This window comes from Patella vulgata, chromosome 5, assembly GCF_932274485.2.
Source record: "Patella vulgata chromosome 5, xgPatVulg1.2, whole genome shotgun sequence".
Lineage (NCBI taxonomy): Eukaryota > Metazoa > Mollusca > Gastropoda > Patellidae > Patella > Patella vulgata.
Window position 1 is genome coordinate 52,318,739 of NC_065883.2, and position 6,438 is coordinate 52,325,176.

The window sequence follows — 6,438 nt, forward strand, 5'->3', positions numbered from 1 at the left end:
ATTATTTAGCTTTTTATATAGCCAAAAACACTAGATTTAATTTAAATTTATATAAATAGTTAAATCTCGACTTTTGTGCAAATTTTTCACTTTTAATATTTAAACTAAAAATACAACAAAAACTCAATATTTAACATAATATATATAAATATTTCTTGATTTGTCTCTATTTTCATATTTAACATTTAGCATTGAATATTAAGACCAAAACAAGAGATTTGATGATATATAAATATTTAGCTAAATATATATTTAGTTAAATGTTAAAATATTTAGTTAAACATTTATATATTTAGTTAAACATTTATATATTTAGTTAAATAATATATATTTAGCTAAATAATATATATTTAGCTAAATGTTTATATATTTAACTAAATAATTATATATTTAGCTAGCTAAATAATTATATATTTAGCTAAACATATAGTTGAAATTACAAAGCGCAACCGTACCACGCCGTTTGTAAAATAATTATTGTTGAAAGCGACTTCACACTAAACGATGACGTAGTGTACAACTTTCCATTGACTGCACAACACAGTACTATCTGGTACCTGAACGCTCAGCTTAGTTCTTACACCCGCAATTCGTTAATGATGCTTACATAATAGAAATATTGGCGGGACCACAAATATATATATATACTTAAATATTTATACATTTAGCTAAACATATATATTTAGCATGATATTTATATATTTAGTTAACTGTTTATATATTTAACTAAATATATATATTTAGTTAAATGTTTATATATTTAGTTAAATGTTTATATTTAGCTAAATGTTTATATATTTAGCTAAATATTTAACTTTAGATTTTTCAGTGATTTAGTATTTAGCATTTATACCTACGAAAAACAGCACATTTAGCTATATATTTAACTAAGCGATGTGAAATCAAAATATAACATTTAAAGTTTTTCATAGACCAAAAACTCGACTTTTAGCTACAATATTTTTTGATATTTACATATATGCCATTTTTGTTCTAATAATTATCTAAATATATATATTCGGAGTTAAATCTAATGTTTTTGCTATAAAAGAAAATTAAATAATTATTTTACAAACGGCGCCCCATAAGTACGGAGTGTTATATTTTATATATTCTGATATTTGGTTTAACGTATATTGCAAATATCTTCTGAGTTCAGTAAAGATAATGCGGACATAACGTGTTTCTGTGATAAACTTAGATGTATTTGTAGTAGGGTGTTAAGTTATATTCTTTTTAAATATTTTAGCCAGTTTCCATTGTCCTGTGTATACAGCTAGTCTTTTATTTCCAGTTGTTATAATTACTTAAGTTTATAGTTTAAAGATACTATTTTAAGATCGTGAGTAGATTTCAGTATCTTGGAAACCTGGTTTGTTGATCCTCAAACTTTCAACATCTTTCATCAGTTACAGCACAATTAATAACATTCAAGGTAGGTTTAACATTTGTTTGACTGGACTAGACATTTTAAACTATATACATAATTCAATACTAATTAATTAAATAAGTATTTTAGTAATAAATATAAAAACAATATAGCAAGTTAATATCTTTAGAAAAAAAGACAACTTTATATTGCAGAATTAAATAATAAATGATTAAATATATTATGTCCTGTGTGATGTCTTGTTAATTGTGATGTCTAATTGTTTTATAGTGTTCCTACAAAATACAGTACTTAATCTTTGCTCTATTTTTTAGTAATTAGTAGAATGCCTCACTTATAAATATGACTTGGGCTGTTCACTTTTTTAAATGATCATTTTGCATCTTTTCGGTGTTTTTGTTGAGTGTGTTTTGTCCTGTAATAAACTGTTGTTTTATCAATTCGTCATCCGATCCTCCTGCTACATATTGTTGATAGTAGGGTTCACAGAACTTACGAATACCCGAGCTTGTATCGTTAACACCTCGGGTAGCTGTTTTTCTTGCAACGTGATCTGAATTGTAGAACGCCATACTAACATAAAACCAATTCATTGCTAATGTCATGGGTGTCGTGTTAATTAAATTAATATTTGTAAATTTGTCATTCCATACAATACAGCTTGATACACTGATCAAGATCAAACCAAGCAAACAGCCACTTGGTAACATGTGAGTACTTTTCAGATTCAAAGAAAGCAAACATCTACCAAATGAACTGTCCTTCAGTTTTAAATTGTGCGGTCATGTGTAATCATCTCTTCGTTTTAGCCGAATAAGACAAGTCCTTGGTCTCAACAGGTTTGTAATCTTTAACTTTCTTTTTTGAATTTTATTTCGATATAGGAGGGAGGAATAATCACAAGTAGGCTGATTGCTTATGATAGGCCTACAGTGCACATTACTTGAACAGTAGATCCTAAGCTTATACGTGTCCAACCTCGTGAGACCCCCACCCCAACAACGCATACAAACTACAAAAGACACCTGCGTAAAAGCACATTATTGTATAAAATTGTACCATAATTATGAAAATGTATCCAGAACATCTTGTTGAACATCTTGTTAAACATTTAACATTTTAAACTTATTACTATTACAGACATGTCTTGTTATCGGTCGGACAATGCCGGCATGGTAGTTGTTCTTTGGGTAAGCAACATTTTTTTTGATTAAAAGATCTTCGCCATATTGCAATATTTTCGTCAAACTACATAGAAATACTTTCCATCCTATATCAGACTTTTGACTTATGAGACAGGTCTAGTCCAATGTAATTGACATAATAATATTCGTAAGTGTAATCCTTCAACACCAATGAATTTGTCAATGGATAGGCATATTGTTTTGAGTTTAGGAAACGAGTATAGGCTAATATTAATTCATGGGGTTTTATTTTCAGATTACCTAACACTAAAGGAGACAAGAGGTTTATGATGTCATAGAGAGGTCCACACACGTTATTATTTATCTTATACTGGGTCTTTATATATTGGCTTGTTGATATTGTTTAAGCTTGGCTTGTGCACCAATTTTCTTTTGTAAACATCATAATGTATGCTTAGGATGTTTTGGATTAAAGTTATATATAGATATGGGGAGTAATTAAATTGGAATATATTAATATATAGCATCGACTAATCCCACATCTCCTTTAGGCTTATTAACATTTCTTTGCATGTTATTTTTCACGTTTTACACCATTTTGCATTTGCTATAGGGGTGCTATATTTAATATATTCTGATGTTTGGTTTATCTTAGATTTTTAATGCGTTTAACGTATATTGCAAATTTCTCTTGAGGACCTAGTAAAGATAATCGGATATAACGTGTTTCTATGATAAACTTAGATGTATTGTTGATAGTGTGGTCTAGAGAACTTACGGATACAGGTGAGTAATACATCACCGTTGGTAGATTTTAATATAAAACATGGCTGTCTTTTTTTATCAGTCCATAAACAGATAGAATAAACAGATTTCTAATTCTGAACAAATTTTGATAAAAAAAAGGAGTGGCTTCGATTTTTAATAAACATCCACAATTATTTTTTTTTCTTTGAACAATAGTGAACCGTGTCAGTTAAAGGAGCTAAATCGCTAATATTTTGGACCTAGAAATTGGCACAAATGGGTCGCAACACTTATAATAATGTAATATGAATTTATATAAACTGTTTTACATTCAATCGTGTTAGTTTTACTGTGAATTGTCATCAGTTATGTTCGGCGAAATACGCCAGAAGTCTTAACCGCAAGTCAGTTTCTAGCGTCTGGTTATTCCAGTCAACACCGATATTATTTATTGCGCATGCTCTCCAAATAAGAACATGATATCACCGTTTGACATGACTTGTGGAATATGTCTAGCCTCATTCATTGAGCACCTTGTTACAAATGGCGCTGAAACGCATTATGGTACACGATTCGTGTACCAATGGTAAAATGTTTATTTTGTCTTAAATATTGGATATCAGAAGTACATCTTTTCCAGGTAAGATCACAACACCAATGCTGATTTAAATTGCAAAAAGATTCATGTTTTCAATGTCGAAGATTTTGGATGATATTTAGTTACGGACTTAGCTACTTTAAAGAACATAATACATTGCGTGAGATTAAATGCAGCCTGGTAGTTTTAGCCTGCGTAAAACTTGAAACTTAATAATCCTCTCATTTACAGAACCGTGTAGATACTTTTGAAAGGGGCGTATAAAGACGGCGTTAGTAATGTTGATACATTGCCTGAAGTTGTGGATGAGCAGGGGCACGGAGCATATAATACATGGAGGTATTGTACAGTCAATTGTAACGCAATTATTAGGTAAGCAATAATTTCAATATTTTCTTTATTTCTAAACCAAAAGCGAATGTGTGATTACTGCTATACATAAATTCAAAGATTATTTATTAAGAACATAAAATATCCCATTATGTGACACGAGAAACAGACAGATTTGTGAAAACGAAATGGTAGTGTTTATCCATAGGAATTTCACGAATGAGGGTAAGTGATTGTATTAGAACACCCCATGCAATTTCTTTTCTGGAGTCCACATAATAACATATTTTGTACTTCTGTAATAATTTATTGTTGTCCCTTATTTTGAAAAATTGAAAACCCATACATGCTTGTTGATTACAACTTCTCGTGTTCCAGTAGCCAGGTCCGTACAGCAAATTAAAGGTCTTTGAAATACGTCTGCTGGCACGAAAAAATACTGCCCGGTGTTATACAATACAAAAGATAAAACTGTTTTATATTTTACAGGACCAGAGTCAAGACGCCGAATGATCTGTATGATGATCACCAAAGGAGTAGGAGAACACTGACAGGGTAGGCAATAATACCAAACATATTTTAGTTATTTCTTAAAGATACATTATGAGAGATTAGATAAAGAGCTGTCAGTTCTCACTATAATAGTTAAAAACTAGATAATGTAACGGGAATTTGTTGAAAATGTCAGTCAAATTTATCCACTCTGAACGGAGAAATTAGCGATTGAATTTTCGGCCTAACCTAGATCATCCTTATTAAAGTCAGAACGATAAAAAACAGTCTCGATTATCCATTTCATAATTAAATCATGAACGAGCAGCAAATCGGATGCTAATCCAGTAAATATCGCTGGATAGCGATGACATCGAGAGTTGATTATGGTCTAGATAAGTTAATTAATGTCTAATTAATAATTTAGATAACATTTAAGGCCTAAAGAAAGACCTGCACTAGACAGATTTAGCTCTTGCATAATGTATGTTTAATTATCCCTAAAACAAAAATTCACATTTCAACTCAACGTATTGTGACGTCTGAAACTTGGTTATTCGGATTGCTCAATAGCGGTTCTTAGATGAATTTACTCTGTTGGTTTACTTTGCACGAATCATAGCGATTATTAGGTGAATTTACTCTATTAGTTTACTTTGAACGAATTATAATTGAGTGGCAAGCTGATCGACTTTCTCGTCGCAAAACTATACAGCAGTAATAACGCAGAAAACCGCCCGTTTGTATTTTCGAAAACGTTTCAGATTTCAACCGTTGTATTCATTAACACATCTTGAGTTGTTTTTTTGTTAGTCATGTACATTAGTCATGTACATTCCAGGGCAAAATATTAATTATGTTGTGCAGATGAGCAAATTTTCGACCATGTCCGTTTTAAAACGATATTATTCATGTGAACTATTTCACTGAGATATGAATGGAATGGCAAACGGTCGTTTATGGTTCCAGGAATTTGACTGAGAAATGTGACTTTAAAAGGGAAATTCTAGATTGGCAATAACAGGTTTATGTATGTACTATATATTTTCTAAATTTTTTATGTGTCCGTCTAATAGGTACAGTAAAGTACATTCTGTTGACAAGGCTGGAACACATTTTAAAATAGGGGTTCTTGGTAACATTGACTTTTAGTTAGGCTTGAGGTGTAAAGCTACTTGAGGGATCGAGTCTACGTGTTATATCTAGACTAGAAAGAATAAAATGTCATAACTTCATCAACCGATCTGCTGAACAGACTGAAGAAGCTAATCTCTTTCAGGAGTAAAAACATATCGATGAGACGGAGAGTTTCTTCTCTAGTCCACACATAACATAAACAGCTTCTTCTCTAGCCCACACACATAAAACAAACAGCTTCTTCTCCAGTCCACACAAATAACATAAACAGCTTCTTCTCTAGCCCACACACATAATAAAACAGCTTCTTGTAGCTTCTAGCGAGACAGGTTCTTGGTGTTATTATCGGGAGATTAGAATTGGTTGTAATGGTTGTAGGCTGCAGACTTACCATTACTTCCTAGAACATGTACACAACTACTTTCAGTCCTATTTGGGACTTCCGTTCTTTGGGAATTGTGATCAACACACAGTTAGACAGACCAGAACTCAAGGTTTATGACATTGTTAATCTAACAGGATTGTGGCCGATTTACATCTGATATATACTAGAGTCTCACTTCTACTGGGTTTTCTGGTGTGCACACCCCATTCATTGG

General features: G+C 31.4%; 1 long non-coding RNA gene across 1 annotated transcript; it reads left to right on the forward strand.

The window, feature by feature from the left end:
• Window positions 1–1,349: 1,349 nt before the first annotated feature.
• Window positions 1,350–4,842, forward strand: LOC126821060 (uncharacterized). The gene is made up of 6 exons (XR_007680243.2): window positions 1,350–1,435; window positions 2,116–2,229; window positions 2,531–2,580; window positions 2,831–3,321; window positions 4,112–4,252; window positions 4,700–4,842. It is a non-coding gene; the product is annotated as an uncharacterized LOC126821060 (long non-coding RNA).
• Window positions 4,843–6,438: the final 1,596 nt, after the last annotated feature.